The sequence below is a fragment of the Gracilinanus agilis genome, chromosome 2 (genome assembly GCF_016433145.1).
Source record: "Gracilinanus agilis isolate LMUSP501 chromosome 2, AgileGrace, whole genome shotgun sequence".
Classification (NCBI taxonomy): domain Eukaryota; kingdom Metazoa; phylum Chordata; class Mammalia; order Didelphimorphia; family Didelphidae; genus Gracilinanus; species Gracilinanus agilis.
Window position 1 is genome coordinate 164,379,415 of NC_058131.1, and position 23,858 is coordinate 164,403,272.

The window sequence follows — 23,858 nt, forward strand, 5'->3', positions numbered from 1 at the left end:
CACTATCTCTTTTTTTTAAATTGTTACCTTCCATCTTAGATTTGACACTAACTCTTGGTTTTAAGGCAGATGAACAGTAAGGGTTGGGCAATGGGAGTTAACGTGACTTGACCAGAGTCATACAGCTAAGAAATATGTGAGACCACATTTGAACCCAGGACCTTCTGTCTCTAAGCCTGGCTCTCTATCCACTGAGTCATCTAGCTGCCCCCACCATCTCTTTTAAGATTCTCTACAACCCTTTCAGATAAATAGATAGATACCTGCAGTGTTATTCCCACTTTAAAGATGGGGAAATTGAGGTTGAGGGAATTTAAGTGAATTGACCAAAGTCACATAAACTGTGAAATAGAGGGGGAAAGATTGGAATCTTGGTCTTCTGGGTTCCAACTCCCACATCCTATTTCAATGCTACCTCCTTCATTTTTTTTTCACAACTCAACAAAGGAGTAAAGTTTTAACTTTCATTTTATAGAGGAGGAAAGTGTGGGCAGTTGGCTGGCACAGTGGCTAGAGTGCTGAGCCTGGAGGCAGGAAGACTCATCTTTCTGAGTTCAAATCTGACCTCTGACACTTACTTGCTTTGTGATCCTGGTGCAAGTTAAGTACAAGATAATTAACTCTGCCTTTGTTTCCTCGTCTGAAAAATGAGCCAGAGAAGGTAATGACAAACTGTTCCAGTATCTCTGCCAAGAATACTCCAAATGGGGTCAGGAAGAGCCAGATACGACTGAAAAAAAATGACTGAATAACAAAAAACTGAAGGACAGAGGTTATACAGCTTGCCTGAGCAGATGAAGGTGCCAACTTAGCACCTCAGATTCCTGCTGCCTCCCCACCTTTTTTAAAACCCTTACCTTCCATCTTAGAATCAATACTGTGTATTGGTTCTAAGACAGAAGAGCGCTAAGGGCTAGGTAATGGGGGTGAAGTGACATGCCCAGGATCACCCAGTTAGGAATTGTCTAAAGCCATATTTGAACCCAGGACCTCCTATCTCTGAGCTTGGCTCTCCATCCACTGAGCTGCCCCCTCCTGTTGCCCTTTATGTGCAAAAATATAGACTAGTAACTGCAATGAGCTGTGCTTCTTTTATTTTTATCAACTTATTCTAGGGACAGTTTTGATGCTGGTATCTTAAAAATCCTGTCCCAGGCAGGAACAATACTCAGAAACAAATTTTTCCTGTAAAATGTTTGTTTGTTGTTTTTTTTTCTCCAAAACTTATAAACTGTTCCCTTGTACCCTCCTCCTAGCAGAACCAACCTAGGGAAAACCATGAAGCTTACATTTATCTCTAACATGCCTTGTATCCTCTAATAGCATCCTTTTCCTCCTTGCCCAGCACCCCTGCCAGATACCCAGTGCCTCTCTTGTTTCCTTCTGCCACAAAAAAGAACCCCTTGGGCATCTCCTTCTCTCCCTTTCAACTTTTCTGGCCCTCCTCCAACCCAACCAAACTTTGCGCTCAGCTAATTCATTTATTCCCTAGCAGTGCGGCTCACTGGTAGATTATGGCTGCAAAATTTAATGAAAGAACCTGTTCCAGTAATGCGTATGGCCTGATACCTGCCAGATAATGTAACTGTGCATAAGCAGGATCCTTCTGAAGACAGCCCCTTCATCCCAAAGGAGTGATTACTTGTAGGAATTGCGGGTCAGTCAGGGGATATATTCTTATTCATTTTTATCATCCCAGTCAGCAAAACTGGATAAGAGTATTCTTACCAGGTGGCAAGAGAAAACAGTGAGAGGAGGCAGCCTGAAAGATCTGAGGTCTAAGCAAGCCCCTTGAAGGATCTGGTAGGGTGTGAAAAAGGTGAGAGGAAGGGGCAAGGGTAAAACCAAGTGCTGATACACAAAGACAGGGAGGCAGAAGGGGTTTTCTGGGGACGGTATGCATCCTGAAAGAATCCACCCTGCACTTGGTCCCTCAAGATTCTTTCAAGCTTTTGAGTCAATTCACTGCACTTTTCTAAAGGGTAGAGAGAAAACAGGCAGGATGATAGTGTCTTTAGGAAATAGAATGGGGACAGTGGAGGAAGTTATTCTGCAGAAAAGGCCCTTCAGAACTTGAGAGCTCAGAGATTCAGAGGCTGCTGCATAAATCTTTACCTATGGACAATAAAATTTCCTTAAGTTAAAAGACTCTTTGATGAACTTGCCAGGTAATGCTTTAACTTCCTTTGCTGGGATAGAAAAGAGCATGCATACAAGGGGAAGTATGTGGGCAACTGGGCTTTTTAAATTACATCTGCCAGCAGGAAAAAATCCATCCCCAGATCCAGGGGAGGGTCCCCTACTGGGACTAAATAATAGTAATCTCACGTTTTCAGCAACATCTTTGCCATGTTTCATGCTGGCTTTTTAAATCTATTCAAAGCACTCCCTGGTTTCAGGAAATAGGCTACTGAGACTTTGGTCCCTTTACTGTTCAACGACAGGATATGGGTCCCCCAAAAGACACTTGTGAAGTAGGAATAACTGTAAGGCTCACTTGAGGTATTGTGAGTAAACTATGACTATGGTTAGTTACAGACTCGATACTTACCTAAATTAAAATGTCATTGGAAGTGTTCTGTTATAAGGGATGGGATGGCTCTCTAAAGAAAACGGGAAGATTTGGGTGATATAAAAGCAAAAAAATAAAATAAAAATTCATTTATTAAAAGTATCAGACTGTCTTCAAAAGACATCAGAAGAGGCAGCGAGGTGGCTCAGTAGATAAATAGCCAGGCCAGCAGACAGGAGGTCCTTGGGTTTGAATCTGGCCTCGGATACCTCCTAGTTGTGTGACTCTGGGCAAGTTACTTAACCCTAATTTCTTAGCCCTTATTGCTTGTCTATCTTGGAATTGATTCTTAGTTTCAATTCTAAGACAGAAAGTAAGGGTTTAAAAACAAAAGACATCAGAAAGGATTCCTGCTTGTAGCTCTCACTGGGCTCTGACACTGAAAGGTAGGTGATAGTGCCAGTAAAGCTGGCGGCAGGGAAGGAGGCAATCTGGGGGTTCCTATGCTCACAAAAAGTGTTCACCATTCTATCTGGAGACTGGTAGCTTGGCTTCCTCAGGATGTACACCTGGTGCTATTTCTGTGCCATAACCACATTCACTTTATTCTAGCATCACCATAACATAGAATCTCAGAGCTAGAGGGACCTCACAGGCCTTCAAATTGCTCCATAACATCCCCAATAAGTGGCCACCCATCCTCTGCCTGGAGATCTCAGTAATAGGGAAATAATTACTTCTCTAGGAAGTTCTTTTTTTTTTTTTTATAAAGCTCTAGTTTCTTATTCTCCATCTCTATCCATTATTTCACTGGAGATAAAGAATCCCTTGGTCAGAAAACTTTTTCTACAAACGTGGATTTTAAAATGTTCCAAAACTTACAGTCTTCAAGTTTTGCCTGGGGGGTGCTATGAGTTCCTGGGATCTGTCCAGGACCATATAGTCAGTTTTGTCAGAGGCAGGATTTGAAACTGGGTATTTTTGACTCGGAAATAGGTATTCTGCCAACTACACTATTCTGCCATTCTAAACAATAAGAAAGTCTCTCCTCACCTCACATGCACTTACATTTTTGAGCTGAAAACTATCTTTCTGTAATTAGAACTTAAAGGCTCTCATTTTGTCCTTGAAAGTCAAGCAAATCATGAATAATCTACATGATGATAATGATTTGAAGACAGTAATCAGGACTTCTCTAAGTCTTTTCATCTCCTAGCTAAGTAGGTTCAGTTCCTTCAACCAGTCTTCTGTGACATAATTCCAAGTCTCATCTTGGTCATAGACTCAAGAGGTGCTCTAGGTCTTCAATATCCTTCCCTAAAACGTGGCATCAAGACACCCTCTTCCAGATGTAATCTGCCCAAGGAAGAGCAGCGCAAAGCCAACACCACCTCCATTCTATACATTTTATTTCTTCTTGAAAGGAATGAGCATTTATTAAGCACTTACTACATGTCAGGTACTGGGTTAAGCACTTTGCAAATATTATCTCATTTGATCCTCACAACACCCCTACAAGGTAGATAGTTACCATCCCCATTTTAGTGTTGAGGAAACTGAGGCAAAAAGTGTTTAAGTGACTTACCAGGCATCACACAGTCAATATAAAATATTTGGAGCCAAGATGGAATTTGGGTTTCTTGACTCTGGGCCCAGCACAACCTAACTGCCAATCATATTTTCATCTTGGCATGAAACTGAAGTGCAGCTCATTTGACTGCCATAGCTCACTGCTGACTCATATTCATCCAACCGTCTACCCTCCCACATCCAGGTCTCTTGCCATCTGCTTTGTCACTGCTTGCATCCTTCTCCAGACTGGACCTCCAGAGTCCCTTTGGGGGAGGTGATCCACTTAGCTTTTCAGCTCCTGCCCTGGATCTCACCTGTTTTCATTTTCTCATATTAAGCCTTCATCAAAATGGGCTCAAAATCTTGAATCTTTTTTATGTGACTCTAAACTCGAGTTTCTTAAATGACTTTTAGGTGTTTCTCACATCCATATTTGTGCCTCTCATCTGCTAGTCAGACTTTATTTAGTCCCTTTTCCATGACAACCCCTAAAGAAAAGGATATCCAGAAAACAAAACTACCTTGGAACATGGGACTTTTTGTCCCCCTCTGGCAAATGACATCTTTTCTCCCTTCAGTTCAAGGGACAAAGATAATTAAATTGTGTATTTGGTTAGAAAACAAGTGAATACATTTATATATTTTCTTCCCAAGAGTCCAAAGGCATTTCACGGTAACTGAGCTCTGTTATTAATCTGTAGCAGTCTTCCCAATCCTACCTCCCTTCACTTGTACCTCAAAAGTTGTTACCTCACAGAATTATAGAATTGGTGGGACTGGAAGAGATCTTAGAAATTATCTCCAACATAGTAAGCCTCAATTCCCTCATGTTACAGAGGAAGAAACTGAGGCCCAGGAATAGGAAAACTCCTTATTGAAGGTCACATATAGTGGCAGATTGGACTAGAATCCAACTAGAAGGGATAAAGGAAAAATCAGGCACAGCTAGAATGCCCAGGGAAAGATGAATGGCATCATTAAGAATTTCCTTCTGAGTAATAGCTAGGTGACCCAATGGATGGAGAGTCAAGTCCAAAGACAGGAGGTCCTGAGTTCAAATTTGCCCTCAAACACTTCCTACCTATGTGACCGTGGATAAGTCACTTGACCCCAATTGCCCAAATCTTATTGTTCTTCTGCCTCGGAACCAATAATTAATGTTAATTCTAAAGCAGAAGGGAAGAGTTCTTTTTTCATTCCCTCTGAGACTATATTTAAATACATAAGAGACCATTGATCTAAAAAGGACTCAGGGAAATAAACATTATGGCATTTGAAGTTGCTTTTCCTCTATTACCTCCTAATGATATAAAACAATAGGAAGTAAGCAGAATGTCCAGTGTTCTTATGATGTTATTCTAACATTACCTAGTTTAGAAATGAAGAAACAGATCCAAGGAAACTAGCCTAAGTTACTAAGTCATTTGGGCATGAAATCCAAGTTTCTCAAAGCCCAGTCTAGTCTTCTTGCTGCTCCCCAAGGCATTCATCTTGGCAGGACGGAACGTCAATGTAGTCATGTAATTTAAATAGCTATCAAGACTATTATCTTCTAAGACAGCATTTATTGCATTCCTATCACTCTTCTCCAAATAAGATATTTGAGAGGCAGTCTTCCTAAAACTAATTTCCACGTTAAAAAATGCATCTTCTGGATACAAAGAAGTGGAATGGTTAAACAAAATATTAGAAAAGATCATGAATCAAAAATATAATGCAAGCCTAGAGACAGGAGGTCCTAGGCTCAAATCTGGCCTCAGACACTTCCCAGCTGTGTGACCCTGGGCAAGTCACTTAACCCCTATTGCCTAGCCCTTACCACTCTTCTGCCTTAGAGCCAATTCACAGTATTGACTCCAAGATGGAAGGTAAGAGTTTTAAATATATATATATGTATATATATATATATATATATATACATATACATGAATATGTATATATAATGGAATAGGACCATGCCTTAATAAAAGGTGGCTATGAAGAACTCACAGAAGCTGAGTGAAGTAGGAGGCAAAACCAAGAAAACAATAAACATATTAACTATAACAATATCAATAGAAAGAAAAAAGCAAATTAATAATGGTCTTGTATAGTTATTATTAATTTTTGCAAATCCTTACCTTCTGTCTTAGAATCAATACTAAGTATCAGTTATAAGGCAGAAGAGTCATAAGGGCTAGGCAATTGGAGTTAAGTGACTTGCCCACAGTTTCACAGTTAGGTCATGTCTGACTGAGGTTGGATTTGAATCTAAGACCTCCTTTTTCCAGACATGGCTCACCATCTACTAAGCCACCTTACTGCCCCCATTGTGTAACTATAATTACCAAATTTGTTGTCTCCTTCCCTTCTTTACAGAAGTAAACTTACAGGTGTGGAGAGCTATATATACTGTCAAACATGTTCAGTATGTTGATTGGTCATATTGAACTACTTGAGAATTTGGACTGTTTTATTTTTGCCTTTTTCTCTCTAGCACCTAGCATAGGATCTGATGACACATGTTACTAAATGCTTGATGATTAATTGATTGGAGGAATGGCTTGCTAGGCTGAAACAGGTATATTCAGAAATGAAAGTGGTGAGAAAATCAAAAGTACCAGTAAAGAAAGCCAAAATTATGGGTTTTTTATGTTCTCCTACTCTACCAGAAGGTTGAAAAGCACGGTAAGGAATGGCTTAAGAACTTTCTAGTTTTGGGGGTTTTTTGCTGTTTTTTTTTTAAGCAAGGCATACAAAATTTAAATGAAAGGTTTCTCTTTGTTCCACACAAAGATACAAAGGCAGCTTCCCCAAGAGGAATAAAAGAGAAATTGGAGAAAGAATATAATCAGGAGGGGCTGAGGAAGAGAACATTCATATCTGTCAACTTCCAACTAGAAAGAGTAAAGGAAAAAATTAGACACAGCTAAGATGTCCAAGGAAAGGTGAAAAACATCACGATGCAGTATTTCCTTCTGAGGATGAAGATCCCTCTTAAATCTCTAAGAGGTGAGTGATTCTGAAAGGGACTTAAAGGGAAAAGAAACATATTTTAGCATTTTGAAACTGCTATTCCTCTAAGCCACCTAATGATCTGATAAAATAGGAAATAAGCAGCTGGGCACAGGACTATAATCCAGTAACCAAGGAAGAGGAGGGAGCCAACCTTGGTTGGTAAACCAAGAACCAATGGAGTAACTAACAAGTGCTGGGGAATTCCATGTTCTGGGGGGTTAGTCCCAGTGAATGAAGAGGATGCAAACAAAAGCAGAAAGCTATTCTAGAGACAGGCTCCATCATTTACCCATATATACCATGCATTTGGCATTTTGTACACACTGCCTGGTATGGCCACTTATCTTTCTATGTGTTTACCTCCTAACAGCAATTTAAAAAATCTTGTCTCAAATTTGTTGTTTAGTTGTTTCAGTCATGTTTGACTCTGTTACCCCATTTGGGGTTCTCTTGGCAGATACTGGAGTAGTTTGTCATTTCCTCCTGAAGAGCCTTTCTTCTGGGGTTTAGATGCTACAAGCACTTAAGAACTGCTCCAGTACAGTAAAGGACATGCTTTGCTTTGGTCTGACCACATCTGGTCATCACATTTCAGAACAATTATTGATAAGTGGAACTATGCCCTGAGGAAGGTAATCAGGATGGTAAATCAGAAGGTTTGGGTCATAGGAAGTGGGGATGTTCAGCTTAGAGAAGAGAGGGCTTTAGTAGGGAGAATGATATTTTCCCAGGTACTGGAAGGGGAAAAGTATTGGACTTTTTCTGTGTTTCTCCTAGAACTGGAGCAGTTAATAGAAGGTATAAATAAGCATTTTTAGGCTTGATGTAATGAAGAAACCTTGTGATAATTGTAGTTATCCAAAGGGGGAATGAGTTGCCTTGTAGGACTGGCCTCTGACAGGTACCAGGCAGACAGGATTCTTGTTTAGGAACCAGTTGGACGAGACAGATTCTGAGGTCCCTTCTGACTAAGATTTGGAGATTGACTAAACACTAATGCTTTAAAAATTTTTTGTAAGACCTGCTTCACATCTCTTTAATGACTGTTGTTTTTCTCTAGCCTCATTATGGGATTCTCTATATTCTCTCAGTGGAGATCAAAACTAGGTCTGCTGCTTTAAGTGTCTGAGTATCTCCTTTGATCTTCCTAAAAGCCTTATGAGGTAAGTGTTATAGATATTATCCCCATTTTACAGTTAAGGAAACTGTGGCTCAGAAAGGTTAAATAATTTGCCTAAGGGCAAACAGGTGATAGGCATCAGAGGATTCAAACTGAAGTCTAACTCCAAGGTTAGCAATTTTCCCACTCTACTGCCTCTCTAGGTATATTAGAATGAACACACACACACACACACACACACACACAGGTACAGAATACATACCTAAATAATGCTACCACTCCACCATAGTAGACTTGGTTTATTTTATTTTCTACTAGTGGCAATGAATTTTCACTGCTCCACTTTGTCAATAGAAAATATTTGCAGACTGGAGTTAGAGATACCGTCTGTGGCCACAAAAGAGACTTAAAAGTAAATGTCTTGCACAGGAACCAGACCCATGACCTTCCTCCCCACCTCTACCCCCCATCATCATTCAACTGAATTGATGGATATCCATAAGTTGAAAGGGATCCTTTTTTGGGGAGTTGCCATATTTTAATAGCTATATGTTAATTTTTCTTTTTTTTTTTTAATCTGGTAAAATGTCTCTACTTATTTTCTGACTTTTTCATAAGAGCTGAAATGATGATTCCCACTGAATTCTGCAAAAGTAAAGACTGAGATTAACCTACTTTAATGATACCTCTTTAATCATTACTGCAGGTTAGATAGAGGCCCAGTTAAATTATTCTTGGGTCCTAGCTTGTTAAGCTAAAGTGTATTGCATGACTGAGAGAGGTACATTGTGACCAAATTGGTTTTCTGGATGTTTTTAAATGCTGGTAAATGTGTCCATGTAAAGGACAAAAGAAAAATGAACTTATAAAAAAAGATAATGCAAATATAGCCTCCCCATCCCTCCATGCAACAGTGTCAGTTCTAGGATTACATCTCCATTCTCAAACTCATGTTCTACATATCACATTGCACACAAATTTCTGTATGCTTCCTTTTATCATTGTCATACAACTTTCTTCTCTGTACACTTAGCCCTGTAGCATTATACTCAGCAAAAACTTTGGCTTTGAAGGAGGGAAGAACTACATATTAGATTTGCAAAATATAAAAATGAAATTAATCTAACATAGGATTTTCCAAAGAAGCAGCCAGGAAGGGATTGGTAATATCAAATCTAGAGCCAACCCATGAAGCCAAGACACATGCTGAAATTTCAAATGAATAGTGGCATTTGAAGGCTAAGTTAACTCTGAAATTGCATATGATTTGGACAATAAACAACCAAATGGTCTCACTCCCTCTTTTCCTTCAAAGGCTGATAAAAATCAAGTGATGATCTTCTCTGAATTGTTTTCATCTTAGGGGAAATGGAAACAAGTCATTGAAAAGCTAAACCTTCAAAAGAAACTAGTCCTCCATAAAGACTTCTTTTTCTGATATTTGCTATATATATATTTTGTAGTGCAGAGGTGCAATCAAGCCTCCGGGATCAATTGCCCTTAGTCAGGGTTCTAAACCCTCTTAACCAGAAATTCTGCAGTTAGCCTTTTGCAGGGTTGATTGCACCTCTGCACTAACCTCCCATAGACAGTGCTCTGCCACATCACACTGCCCTGGACCTCTTTGTTTGATATGTTTTTGCCCCACTTTCCTTACCTGTGCTTTATCTATATTCTCTGTCTATGGCATTACTCTGACCATAACCTTCCATCATTCTGCCTCTCCCTGTACCTTACTTCTCAACCTTTTCTTTGTCCTTATTAAGACTTTTAATCATTTGCTCTTCAGTACTTTCTCAGTTTATTACTCCTGATGTTACTTAGCTCCCTTTCCAACCTCAACACTAAAGTGGGCCAATTCCATTCTATATTCTGTTCTTGAATCCATTGATCCCTTGATCTATCATCATTCTACTTTTACCAAACTTTAGCTCTGGATTGTGCCCCCCTCCATCTGCCTACTCCACTAATATTCATAAAAGGCTGAACACAGCTGCAGGAAATCTTATAAGTATGCTGACTGGGTATATTACAAATTTAAAGTTATCAAGTCTCAACTGGACCTTCATAGCAGCAATGCAAAACCCTTCCTTAACTGACCTTGCTGCTTACTTTCCTGAAAAAAATAAAGGAATTTGATGTGAGATCTCTCTTCTTTGATTCTCTTCATTTCAGAATCTTTTCATGTTCTCTCTCTGTCTCTGTCTCTGTCTCTGTCTCTGTCTCTGTCTGTGTGTGTCTCTGTCTCTTTGTCTCTCTGCCTCTCTCTCTTCTTTCTTTTTCCCTTCTCCTTCCCCCTTGTTGCAGAGAAAGAAGTACCCTTCCTTGCCAAGACCAGCCTTTCCCTAGATGTATTTGATGCCACTGTCATCTTCAGATTGTCAGTCATCCTCTCTCAAATCTTCATCCTCTCCTTGATTGCTTCTCTATGTCTTTCAAACATGCCAAAGTCACTGTTGTTCTTATAGATTTTCATCAAATCATACCATCAAGTCTATTTTTCTACATTTCTCTCTCAGGCAAACTTTTTCAAAAGTAGTCTATACTTTCTGTCTCCTCTTTCTCTTCTCTCAGTTACCTCCTTTGCAATTCAGCTTCCAATTTTATTGCTCAACTGAAACTACTCCCTCCAAAGCTGCAAATGATCTCTTAATTGCAAAGTCTGATGTTCTTTTCTCAAAATTCATCTGTCTCAACTAATTTGCTGCATTTCACACTCCTGACCACCTAGTCTTGGATATTATTCCCTCTCTGGATGTTTCTGACACTATATCTCTTAGTTCTCTTCCTAACCAATCTCAATTGCCTCATTGCAGCACCAATACAGTCTTTTTTCACCTTCCTTTGCTACTAACACCATCCTTCCAGTTTCTCAGTTTTGTAACTTTGGCATTAGCCTTATTTCCTCCTTCATTCCACTTATCCATTAGTTGCCAAGTCTTGCCATTTCTACTATTCCAACATTTCTTCAATCTGACTCTTTTTCTCCAGTCCCACAGCTGCTACTTTAATTCAGTCCTTCATTACCTCTGGCCTAGATTATTTAACAATTTCCTAATTATTTTCCCTGTCTGATGTTTCTCCTCATTTCAGTCTATTCTATGCATTGCTGCCAAAATAATGTTTCTTAAGGCCAGATCTGACCATGTCATTCCCATGATCAATGATCTCCAATGGCTTCTTATTGCTCCTAGGATAAAATATGGACTTCTCTGTTTAGCTTTTAAGATTCATCAATCACAACCTGATCACAACCTATCTTTCCTGCTGGTCTCACATTCTTCAATGCATCCCAACTGGCCTTTTCTGTCTCTCCTATATGATACTTCATCTTCTAACTCCATGCTTTTGTGCTGGCTTTCCTTTATGTCTGGGATACACATCCTCCTTATCTCTGCTTCATTAGAGTCTCTGGCTTCCTTTAAGATACAAGTCAATCACCATACTTGGCATGAAGTCTTTCCTGATCCCTTCCCCAACTTTGAGGGTTCACCTTCAAACTATCTTATGTTAAACTATGTATATTTGGATTTATCATTTTTTTTACATGTAATCATCTTGAGAGGAGGATTAATCATTCTTTAAACATATATGACAGTACCTAGCACTGTGACTGACACATAATGGGTCCCTAATAAGTTGTTGTTCATTCTTTGTTTTTGAGGAGGACCAATGGCATGACAGGGTGATGTCTTGGCTTGCCTGTGAATGGGATATAACTGAGGCAGAGTTGCCCAAAGTCAACAGTTTCACTTTCTCTTCCATTGTCATCAAAGTCCAATGGCAAGATAAGGACTTGTTGCTTGACTGATTTCCTTGATTTATATATCCCACTTGAAAAGTGAAAGCTCAAGAACAGGTATCATTTTTAAACTTTGTTCTAGCATCTACCACCATGAGTAGAATACAGGAAATGCTTAATAATTACTGGTATAATTGAAATTGAAGTGAATTTAAATGGGCACATTCATTTCAGGTCAGGATATAAGAACTGCCTAGCTGATCTGAGTTTGAAGGAGAAACCCAATAGGCCTCCTCTTCCACCAGGGCAAAGGCTCCAGATTTACACAAAGACACAAAGTCTCAGGTAATAATAAGGAATCAGGTATCCTCCTAAAAACCTCATGTTGCAAAGTCATATTTAATACTTTCAGACCCTCAATTTTTCCCCTTTTTTAATTCCAAATTTTACAAAACAAAATAAAATAGGCATTTCCATATAGAGAGAAAAAGATTATACATAAATGAAGTCACAAATCTTTCACAAGTAATGGCTTACTTTTCTTCATATCTGCATAAAAAAATCCTGTCCACAAGTGTCCAACACCTCCCAACATTTCCCACATCACAGAAGTTATGGTTTTGGAGATCCTCAAATTTTAATACTCCTTTCTCCTCCTCTCACTTCATTCTTAAATTGGGAAGCTTAGAAACAATTCCATTCAAAATCATTTCTTTAGTACCTTCCTTGTGGCAAGGCACCATGGTAAACACCATAAATATGAAGGTGAAATACGACACAGTTGTCCTTAAAAAGTTTATAATAATAAAGTTACACATAGTAACAGTAGCAGTGGCAGTAAACATCTTCCTTCTCATAGCAGTAGAGGTAGCAAACAATGATGATAATAAAATATCAACAGCTATTTATATAGCACTTTAAAATCTACACAAAGTCCTTTACAAATATTTCATTTCATCCTCACAAATATTCTAGGGGCTATTTTTATCCCAATTTTACTAATGAAGAAACTGAAATGTATAGAAATTAAGTGGTTTGGCAAAGGTCACACAAGTAGTAAGTATTTAAGACTAGATTTGAAGTCAGGTTTGCCTGGCTTCAGGCCCAGCACTCTATCCACTATACAACATATTTGCCATATATTAATGTATATAAATAAGCATAATAAAAGGTGAGATTAGTGGGGGAATTGATATATATGTGTATATATATGAAGAGTACATGGAATAAAAGACTACTGACTTAGACCATGAAAGAAAGAAAGGGCTTAAAAAGGTAAAGATGTGAAAAAAAATGTTTGAGAAAACAGAGATGGCCAGAATGAAAGCACAGGGTCAAGATGTAGCAGAGAAATGGCAAGGAATCCAGTCTGTCTAAAATAAGGTTGGAAAGTAGATGGCCACTAGATTTTAGAGGGTTTTAAATGTCAGCATAAGAAATTTATATAGTATTTTATAGGCAAAATGATCATTTTGAAGGATTTTGACACAGTAAAGCATATGCGTTTGAAAGATGATTCTGGTCAGGGAAGTGAAGGTAGAATCACAGAGGAGAGATACTGTAAACAGTTGGGAAGCTAGTAAAATAATCCAAGGAAGAGGCATAATATACAGCAGCTGTGTTAGTAGAGAAGTGGGCACATGCCATCTTCAGCTCATTCAGAGTTTTAGCACTTCTGATACTGGTCTTTTCTTTCCTTTCCTTTTCTTTTTTATTAAGATGGGCTAATATTATATTGTATTTTGTTTTTTTTTAATTAAAATATTTTATTTTTTTAGAAAAAATTTCCATGGTTACATAATTCTTGTTTTTACTTACCCCTTCACCACCACCCCCATATCCCATGCACATTTCCACTGGTTTTAACATGTGTGATCAATCAAGACTTATTTACATATTATTGATAGTTGCATTGGTGTGATCATTTCAGATCTACATCCTCAACCATGTCTACATCAACCCATGTGTACAAGCGGTTGTTTTTCTTCTGTGTTTCCACTCCTGCAGTTCTTCCTCTGAATGTGGGTAGAGTTCTTTACCATAAATCTCTCAGTGTTGTCCTGGGTCATTGCATTGCTGCCAGTACAGAAGTCCATTACATTCTATTTTACCACAGTGTATCAGTCTCTGTATACAATGTTCTTCTGGCTCTGCTCCTTTCACTTTGCATCAATTCCTGGAGGTCTTTCCAGTTCACATGGAATTCCTCCAGTTTATTATTCCTTTTTTATTATTTTATTCCATCACCAGCATATACCACATGTTGTTCAGCCATTCCCCAATTGAAGGACATACCCTCATTTTCCAGTTTTTTGCCACTACAAATAGCGCGGCTATAAATATTTTCGTACAAGTCTGTTTATCTATGATCTCTTTGGGGTATAAACCTAGCAATGCTATAGCTGGATTGAAGGGCAGAACGCTACCCTTTAGAGCTCTTTGGGCATAGTTCCAAATTGCCATCCAGAATGGTTGGATCAGTTCACAACTCCACCAACAATGCAATAATGTCCCAATTTTGCCACATCCCCTCCAACATTCATTACACTGCCCTTCTCTCAATTTAGCCAATCTGCTAGGTGTGAGGTGGTACCTCAGAGTTGTTTTGATTTGCATTTCTCTAATTATTAGAGATTTAGAATACTTTCTCATGTGCTTATTGATAGTTTTGATTTCTTTACCTGAAAATTGTCTATTCATGTCTCTTGCGCATTTATCAATTGGAGAATGGCTTGATTTTTTATACAATTGCTTTAACTCCTTGTATATTTGAGTAATTAGACCCCTGACAGAGTTTTTTGTTATAAAGATTTTTTCCCAGTTTGTTGTTTCCCTTCTGATTTTGGTTGCATTGTTTTTCTTGTGCAAAACCTTTTAAATTTAATATAATCAAAATTATTTATTTTACATTTTGTAATTTTCTCTTACTCTTGCTTGGTTTTAAAATTTTCCCATTCTCATAGATCTGACAGGCATACTATTTTATATTCACCTAATTTTCTTAGAGTTTCCTTCTTTATATTCAAGTCATTCACCCATTCTGAATTTATCTTGGTGTAGGGTGTGAGATGTTGATCTAAACCTAATCTCTCCCATATTGTTTTCCAATTTTCCCAACAGTTTTTGTCAAATAGTGGATTCATGTCCCAAAAGTTGGGCTCTTTGGGTTTATCATACACTGTCTTGCTGACATCACTTACCCCAAGTCTATTCCACTGATCCTCCCTTCTGTCTCTTAGCCAGTACCATATTGTTTTGATGACCACTGCTTTATAGTATAGTTTAATATCTGGTACTGCTAGGCCCCCTTCCTTCACGTTTATTTTCATTATTTCCCTTGATATTCTTGATCTTTTGTTATTCCAAATGAACTTTGTTATAGTTTTTTCTAATTCAGTAAAAAAAAGTTTTTTGGTAGTTTAATAGGTATGGCACTAAATAGGTAAATTAATTTGGGTAGAATGGTCATTTTTATTATGTTAGCTCATCCTACCCATGAGTGATCAATGTTTTCCCAATTGTTTAGATCTAGTTTTAATTGTTTGGAAAGTGTGTTGTAGTTGTGTTCGTATAATTCCTGTGTTTGTTTTGGTAGATAGATTCCTAAGTATTTTATATTGTCTAGGGAGACTTTAAATGGTGTTTCTCTTTCTACCTCTTGCTGTTGTGATGTGTTGGAAATATATAGAAACGCTGATGATATATGTACATTTATTTTGTATCCTACAACTTTGCTAAAGTTGTTTTTTCTATTAGCTTCTTAGTTGATTCTCTAGGATTTTTAAGTAGACCATCATATCATCTGCAGAGTGATAGCTTAGTCTCCTCATTGCCTATTTTAATACCCTCAATTTCTTTTTCTTCTCTAATTGATGCTAGTGTTTCTAGGACAATGTTAAATAATAGAGGTGATAGTGGGCATCCTTGTTTCACACCTGATCTTATTGGGAAGGCTTCTAATTTATCCCCATTGCATATGATGCTTGTTGATGGGTTTAGATATATGCTGTTTATTAAATATTTTTATGAAAGGTCCTTCTATTCCTATACTTTCTAGTGTTTTCAATAGGAATGGATGTTGTATTTTGTCAAAGGCTTTTTCAGCATCTATTGAGATAATCATGTGGTTTTTGATGGTTTGCTTATTGATATGGTCATTTATGTGAATGGTTTTCCTAATGTTGAACCATCCTTGCATTCCTGGTATAAATCCCACCTGATCATAATGGAAAACCCTCTTGATCACTTGCTAGAGTCTTTCTGCTAGTATTCTATTTAAGATTTTTGCATCTGTGTTCATTAAGGAGATTGGTCTGTAGTTTTCTTTCTCTGTTTTTGATCTACCTGGCTTTGGGATCAATACCATATTTGTATCATAAAAGGAGTTTGGTAGGACTCCTTATTTCCTTATTATATCAAATAATTTGTATAGTATTGGAATTAGTTGTTCTTTGAAGGTTTGATAGAATTCACTTGTGAATCCATCTGGTCCTGGGGATTTTTTCTTAGAGAGTTCTTTGATGGCTTGTTCAATTTCTTTTTATGATATGGGATTATTTAAGTATTCTATTTCTTCTACTGTTGATCTAGGTAATTTATATTTTTGTAAATATTCATCCATATCACCTAGATTGCTATATTTATTGCCATATAATTGGGTGAAATAGTTTTGAATGATTGCTTTGATTTCCTCTTCATTAGAGGTGAGGTCTCCCTTTTCATCTTTGATACTGATGATTTGGTTTTCTTCTTTCCTTTTTTTAATTAGATTGACCAGTACTTTGTCAATTTTGTTTGTTTTTTCAAAGTACCAGCTTCTAGTCTTATTTATTAATTCAATAGTTCTTTTACTTTCAATTTTATTCATTTCTCCTTTAATTTATATAATCTCTAATTTGTTTTTTAGCTGGGGATTTTTAATTTGTTCCCTTTCCATTTTTTTAATTAGCATGCCCAGTTCATTGATCTTTGTCCTCTCTAATTTGTTAATACATTCACTCAAGGATATAAATTTCCCCTGAGTACTGCCTTGGCTGCATCCCACAGGATTTGGTAAAAAAAAAGAATCTCATCATTGTCATTCTCTTCAATGAATTTATTGATTATTTCTATGATTTCTTCTTTAACTAACTGGTTTTGGAAAATCATATTATTTAATTTCCAATTAGTTTTTGATTTGCCTGTCCATGTGCCCTTACTAGTTATTAATTTTATTGCATTATGATCTGAAAAGGTTACATTTATTATTTCTGCTTGTTTGCATTTGTTTGCAATGTTTCTATGCCCTATTACATGGTCAATCTTTGTGAATGTACCAAGTGCAGCTGAAAAGAAGGTGTATTCTTTTTTGTCCCTATTTATTTTTCTCCACATATATTAAATCTAATTTTTCTAGGATTTCATTTACCTCTCTTATCTCTTTCTTATTTATTTTTTGGTTTGATTTATCTAGATCTGAAAGAGGGATATTTAGATCTCCCACTAGTAAGTATGGTTTTACTATCTATTTCCTTCTTGAGCTCTGCCAGTTTCTCCTTTAGGAATTTGGATGCTATACCATTTGGTGCATACATATTGAGTACTGTTATTTCCTCATTGTCTATACTGCGTTTTATCAGGATGTAATAACCTTCCCTGTCTCTTTTAATCATCTCTATTTTTACTTTGGCTTTGTCAGAAATCATGATCCTCACTCCTGTCTTCTTTTTCTCATTTGAAGCCCAAAAGATTTTGCTCCAGCCCTAGACCTTAAACCTGTGTATGTCCACCTGCCTCATATATGTTTCTTATAGACAACATAGAGTAGGATTTGGGTTTCTAATCCTCTCTGCTCTTTGCTTCCATTTTATGGGTGAGTTCATCTCATTCACATTCAGAGTTATGATTATCAGTTGTGTATTCCCCAACATTATGGTATCCTCTCCTAGTTCTACCTCTTCTTCTTACACTATTTCCTTTTTAAACCAGTGGTTTGTTTTAGACCAGTCCCCTTTGTCCTCTTCCTTGATTTACTTCCTTTTCTAACCCCTCTCTTATTATTCCCCTCTTTTTATTTTTAAAGGCCTAATGAATTCCCTCCCCTCTCTCCTCCCTTCTCTTTTTGACCTTGTGTAAATAGAATTAACTCTAGCCAATTCATAGTCAAAATTCTACTCATCCTAGGCATAGAAATTATGTAATCCTCACCTCCCTTAATGGGGAGGGGAGATGAGTTACCCACACGTGACAATAAGTAACAAATCAAGAACAAGGGACTGCCCTTTGGGCAGTCCAAAATCAGTGTAGAGACTGCCATTTGTCCACTTGAATTAGAGGTGGACCCACGGGAAGTGATGAAAGACACTGTCTCTTTAAGTATGTTGGTTACTTCCTGTGGAGGCAGTTCCCGCCTTGAACTTGGTGCTGAAGGATCTCCTGAGACCACAGACTACTTGCACTCTATATTGTCATGTGGGTAAGTTAGGCTGACTTCCTTGGCCTACCTAGGCCGCTTCCAAACCCTGCCTTAAGTAGGAACTAGCCTATCTGGTTGCTAGGCCTTGTGGCTTGCAGCCTAATTTATTTAGCCTTTTAACCTTCTCTCTCGTCCAGGCCTCTGCAGGCCTGGACTAGCCTCTCCCTTTCTCTTTATTCCCATACCTTTACCTTCCTAATTGTAAATAAACTGCCTTAACCTGATGCTGACTTGGGTCTGATTTAATTACGGAATCAACCTGAATTGTTGATTCCTGGTGGCCACACTTAAAATATATATCTATAAAATACCTAAAATCTCCCTCTTACAACCTCCCCACTCCCCTGGTCCCTTTGTTTAATCCCTTCTGACTTTCTCAGTAGGGTTAGACAGAATTCCATATCCCAATGGATATAGCTACTCTTCCCTCTAAGGGTTAATTCCACTGAAGAGTAAGGTTTAAATATTACCTCTTAATGCTCTCTTCCTCTCCTTCTTATAATAGTATTCATCCCCTCCCCTTCCCATGCCCTCTTTATGTGGTTTAAAATATCCTATTTTTCTTATTCATTCAAGTTTCTCTTGGTGCCATCTACTATTAACCCCTGTCTTCCCCCCCCACTGTCTCATCTTAGACCATTTAGTGCTCTAACCTTTCCCTTTGAATAATTATTCTAATTACTATAATAGTGAATACAGTTTTTGAAGATTACACCTAACATTTCTCAATATAGGAATACAAATAATTTGATCTCATTAAAGCCCTTAAAGAGGGAAATTTAAACATAAGAGTTTTCTTTCTTTCCCCTCTGTTTCTTATTTATGTTATCATGTTTCTCTTGGTTTTTGTGGTTGGATATCGAACTTTCCATTTAGTCTTGGTCTTTTCTGTGCAAATACTTGGAAATCTTTTATCTTGTTGAATGCCCATACTTTCCCCTGGAAGTATATATTCAGTTTAGATGTGTAGGTGATCCTTGGTTGTAGACCCAGGTCTCTTGCCTTTCTGAATATCATATGCCAAGCCTTGCAGTCTCTTAGTGTGAAGGCTGCCAGATCCTTTGTGATCCTGATTGATGCTCCTTGATATCTGGATTGTCTCTTTCTGGCTTCTTGTAATATTTTTCTTTTACTTGGAAGCTCTGGAATTTGGCTATTATATTTCTGGGGGTTGTCTTTTCAGGGTTTAGTGTAGAGGGTGTTCTATGGATCCTTTCAATGTCTATATTGCCCTCTTGTTGTAGAACTTCAGGGCAGTTTTGCTGAATAATTTCTTTTAGTAAGGAGTCCAAATTTCTATTGATTTCTGCTTTTTCAGGAAGACCAATGATTCTCAAATTGTCTCTTCTAGACCTGTTTTCTTGATCTGTCAATTTCTCAGTGAGATATTTCATGTTTCCTTCTATTTTATCAGTCTTTTGACTTTGCTTTATTTATTATTGCTGTCTTGAGAGATCATTGGCTTCTACTTGCCTAATTCTTGTCTTTAGAGACTGGTTTTCTGCTATATTCTTTTGATTTTCCTTTTCGATTTGGACTATCCTGTTTTCCAACTATTTTATTTTGGTCTCCAATTTGCTTATCAATTCTTTTGATTTGGGGGCATCTTTCTCCAATTTGGAGTTTCTGTCTTTTAATCTTTTAATTTCCTTTTGAGCTATTTCCCACTTCTCGCCAAATCTCTTCCATAGTTCTCATGTGTACTCTTCAAGAGCTTGTGACCAATTTTCATTTTGGGGGGAAGGTTTGGATATGATTACTTGTTTGTTCTCCTCTGCTGTTTGCTCTGTTGTCTGGATTTTTTCTGTGTAAAAGTTGTTGAGTGTTAAAGATTTCTTCTTAATCTTTCTCTTTTGGGGTTCTTGCGACTGGCTTACCATTGTTAGCCAGGCACCCTCTCAGCTTTATCCTCATGCCCAAAGTCTGTCTGCACTCTTTAGGCTCCTGAGGTCTCAGGTCCAGTTGTTCTCAGAGTCAAGCCTCCTGGTGGTCCCCTTACTTGTTCCTTTGCCTGAAGCTCCTTTAACAGTCTCAGGGCACTGCTTCCACAGTCATGCACCCCTCTGCACTGGGTGCCCACCCAAGGTCCTCACCTGGGCTAAGGTTCTGCATCTGAGTCTGAGTCTAAACCTGAGTCTGCGCCTGATTCTGTGCCTATGCTCAAGATCTGTGCTCAAAGTCTGGTTCTTTAGCCTCTTGGGGTCTTAAGTCTTGCTGCTCACAGGAGAAGGTTTTGTATTCATAATAAGTTGCCTAATCTTGCCTCCATCTTCTGTACTTATCTTTTGTAAACTTAAATCGGTTAATGAAGTCCCAGCATATTTACATTGTTCTAATTTATACGATTCCATCTTTCCTCTCTATATGAATTTTTTCTCTTTGTGTCTTTGGAATTTTATTCTTGAGAGCTTCCTATCCTTCCTAAGCTAACTTATTCTGTGGAATTTTGGTTCATGAGATACTACCTATTCTCTCTCTTAACCCTTTGAAATCTGTTCTCTCTTCATCTAGCCTACATCAAGACATATTAGCTTTTCTATTTTCTAGCACAAATTATAAAACGTAATGGTCACTTCCTCCTAATATCTCCACCAATTCCATACACACGAACAGTTCTTCTTTGTTAGTGACAATCAGATTCACAATAGATTTTCCCTTTGTTCATTGTTCTACCTCTTTGAAAGAAGAAATCTTTACCCTCTACCAGTGATGGCAAACCGTTTAGAGACCAAGTGCCATGCCCCCCACCCCTACCACTTTGCTCCCCTTACCTCAGAGAGGGGAGGAAGAGCTCCCCTTGAGCTAGGGAGGGAGAGGAGAGTGGTCCCAGTGCTGTGCTCCCCTCCAACTCTCCTTCACTTCAGCTCTGCTCCCCTCCAGTTATGTGCCACCCTGTGAGCTATGATCCCCTCAAACCTAGTACCTCTCCAGCTCCTCCAGGGGAATCACCTTCACCTTCATTCAACAGCATCTGCACCTCGCCCTCACACAGCATGTGAGCTCCCCACCTTACCCCAGACAGGGGAAGGTGGAAGTGCTCCCATTGGACAGCTGGACAGAGGGACAGGGGAAGTAAAGAATGTCCTCAGGTGCATGGAGATGGGGAAGAGAACAGCTCTACCCTGAGTCACTCTGGCTTTGTAGTAACAAATTCTGGTGGGCGACAGTAGGCATGCTGATAAAGAGGGCTCTGTGTGCCCTTTTTGGCACATATGCCATAGGTTCACCATCATTGCCCTAGACCATTACAGCAAGTATAAAAATTATTGGTGCTTACATGAGATCTACAATCAGTCAAAAGAATTCAACTAATCTTCAAGAGAGTATGAATCAAATATATTAAGATTATCTGATGCCCAGATTTCAAGTAGTTTGATAAAAAAGCCCAAAGAGTAGGTCCACTAGTCTCCATAACTTTGTCTAGTACTGAAGAAAAAAAGAGTGGTTCATAATTGAAATGAAAGAGAAGGGGACTGTATACTGCATTGGGGAATTATATAGTACAATAATGACCCTAGGTGTCAAATTCATATCCACATTCCTTCTCATGTCCTATATTATCCAATTTTCTGCCAAGGCTTATCATTTCTATCTTAGTCACAATATATATCTTTGTTTCTAACATATTCCTGCTTCTCTCCTCTGCTACTGCTACCCTCTGGTGCCTTTATTACTTCATGCCTGGACCATTGCAATGCCTGCTGGTAGGTCTGCCTGCTACAAATTTTTCCCCACTCCAGTCTAACTTCTCCTAACCTGTCACTGATTTTCCTAAAGTGCAATTTTGATCATGTCGTCCCTTTGCTTAATAAACTCCCATGACTCCCTATTAACCTCTAGGATCAAATATAAAATCCAGTTTGGCTTTTAAATCCTTCATAACCTGGCCCCTTCCAACTTTTCTTGTCTTCTTGAATCCTTTGCTGTCACTCACACATGACATTCCATCACAGACATCTGTAGATTTTTGCTGACTGTTCTTTATGCCTGAAACTTCCTCCTTCCTCATCTCTGCTTCCAGGCTTCCCTGGATACCTTCAAGTCTCAGTTAAAGTTCTACCTTCTACAAAAAGAGTTTCCTCTTTAATCTTAGTGCTTTCTCTCTGAGCCTATCCTTCCCACACCCTACCATATTTATGATACACACACATATATGCATATATGTGTATATACATGTATGTGTGTACATTCATGTATAGGTGTATAGACATATATACATATATGTATTGGGCACCTGTGGGGTACATATATGTACCCATATATATATATGCATATATATGTGGGTGTATGTATTTATTCTTCTAGTGATGCAATATGCCTAGCAATCACAGAATTCCAGAATCTCTTAAGAATCAAGATTGGAGTTCATTTGAAAGGTAAAAGAAAGATATCTGGCCATGAGGAAAATTGTTTTGCTTGACTACTCATGTATATTATGGGAGGGGGCTTTTGTTATCAATCAGGAGGGTAGAGGAGTATAGAAGAGAGAGAGATGGTGGATTTTTGTTCATTGAAAAATATAAAATTTAAATAAAAGATACATGACTGACATAAATAGCACAAGAAACAGGGCAAAATATATCTTTAAACTATTCTACAACATAACAAAAAAATGGTAGGGTGTGGGAAGGATAGGCTCAGAGAGAAAACAATCATATAACAAGAACAAACAATAACCAATAAAAAATTCTTGTACTGTGCTGGAATCCATGCAATGGATAGCACAATGCTGAGTAGGCTCTTGTGAAGGATTTACAGGAGGTGATAAATAGAAGTCACTCCTCCAACATTAGGAGATATGAATGGACCATCATGTACACCACTCTGAAGTAGACATTAAGCGAATAAAGTAGGCAGAAAGGTAGAAATTAAAGACAGAAGAAAGAAGAAAAGGAGATTGCTAAAAGAAAGGGTATCTAGAGATGATAAATAAAAGGATCCATGACAGATACTTGGGTGACATTAATATGCTGAAGGCAGAAGACTATGAACAAGCAAAGAAGACTAAGAAGAAATAGACAGGAAAGAGGAAAAATATGAACAAGCAAAGAAGACTAAGAAGAAATAGACAGGAAAGAGGAAAACAGGAGTGCCATGAAACCTAAGGAGAGAATGTCAAGAAAGAAGAGCACGGCCAACGTCAGATGTGTCAGAAAGGACAAGCACAATGCTCACTAAGACTAAGAAGTTTGTAATTGGGGAGCAGCTGGGTGGCTCAGTGGATTGAGAGCCAGGTCTAGAGATAGTAGGTCCTGGGTTCAAATCTGTCCTCAGACACTTCCTAGCTGTGTGACCTGGGTAAGTTACTTAACCCCTATTGCCTAGCCCTTACTGCTCTTCTGTCTTGGAACCAGTACATAGTATTGATTCTAAGACGAAAGGTAAGAGTTAAAAAAAAAGTTTCTTTTAACTTTAATAAGGTACGTTTGAATAAGTCACCAGGATGGAAATCAGATTGCTA

The 23,858-nt window shown here is 38.2% G+C and overlaps 1 protein-coding gene across 1 annotated transcript in view; it reads right to left on the reverse strand.

The window, feature by feature from the left end:
* The window catches only part of CSGALNACT1 (chondroitin sulfate N-acetylgalactosaminyltransferase 1), a 107,905-nt gene that overhangs the window by 44,672 nt on the left and 39,375 nt on the right, over positions 1-23,858 (reverse strand). The window lies entirely within an intron of this gene.